Source organism: Penaeus monodon, chromosome 23 (genome assembly GCF_015228065.2).
Source record: "Penaeus monodon isolate SGIC_2016 chromosome 23, NSTDA_Pmon_1, whole genome shotgun sequence".
Classification (NCBI taxonomy): Eukaryota; Metazoa; Arthropoda; class Malacostraca; order Decapoda; family Penaeidae; genus Penaeus; species Penaeus monodon.
Window position 1 is genome coordinate 8,064,510 of NC_051408.1, and position 869 is coordinate 8,065,378.

The window sequence follows — 869 nt, forward strand, 5'->3', positions numbered from 1 at the left end:
CCTTATCTCAATTGTCACCTGAAACGATATTTTAAGTTTTTTATTTAATTTGGATAAATGTTTCTCTTTAAGTCTGACATCAAGCCTTATAAGTTGTTATATGGGATTTCTTGATAAGCATTGACACAATGTATTCGGTATTTAAGTTCAAAAGGCTTTGCTATTTGAACATTCGAAAAGCATATTCCACAAACTGAAACTCGTTAAGGAAAAAAAAAAGATGACAGGAGCAAAAGTGGTTATTGCTTCTATCCGAAGAGCCTTGTATTATAAACAGATTAAGCTGTATTGTTTACTTGAAGGCATGTCTCGGCACGCTTCGCTTCCGAACATGCTGTAGAAGATAAAAGTCGTGGTCCCGAGAGCCAATCACCTTCGAGCCCGTGAAATTCTCTTAGCCAATCAGCGTCTTGAGAGGAGCGGAGATAATCGGTGCCCCGCCCACTATCTTAGTCTCGACCACTCGATTGGCCACTCGTGCCACGGGCGGGTCACCATAGGCTCTCGTCGGGGATGGAGGGCGGAGCCAAAGAAAGAGGCGGGGACGGAAGATGTCACAAACGAGAGTGCCAACTATTAATCAGTTTACGGCCAAGCCTTGAGTGCATAAGACGTGGGACTTAAGTGTGTACTCAGAGCGGTCGTGTAGCCTGGAAAAATTCCGTTTCTCGTTTTTCTTTCGACTGAAATTCTTTAATCACAACTATGAACTGACCTCGGATAGCGAAACGGTTCCTTCCTTTTGACGAATTAACTGCAATTTCCTTTGAATCGAGTGCCAGCGAATATCAGGAAGGTAAGGAATCACCATGTGTTGTAAATATTCATCACTCAGTAATGCTGTCACGATTACTACGTAGCAATGAAGA

General features: G+C 42.7%; 1 protein-coding gene across 1 annotated transcript in view; it reads left to right on the top strand.

Annotated features, from left to right (window-relative positions):
* Positions 1–601: 601 nt before the first annotated feature.
* Positions 602–869, top strand: part of LOC119588121 (doublesex- and mab-3-related transcription factor 2-like) — a gene marked incomplete in the record, with an annotated part of 30,832 nt that continues 30,564 nt past the window's right edge. The window contains 1 exon segment of the mRNA XM_037936830.1: positions 602–796.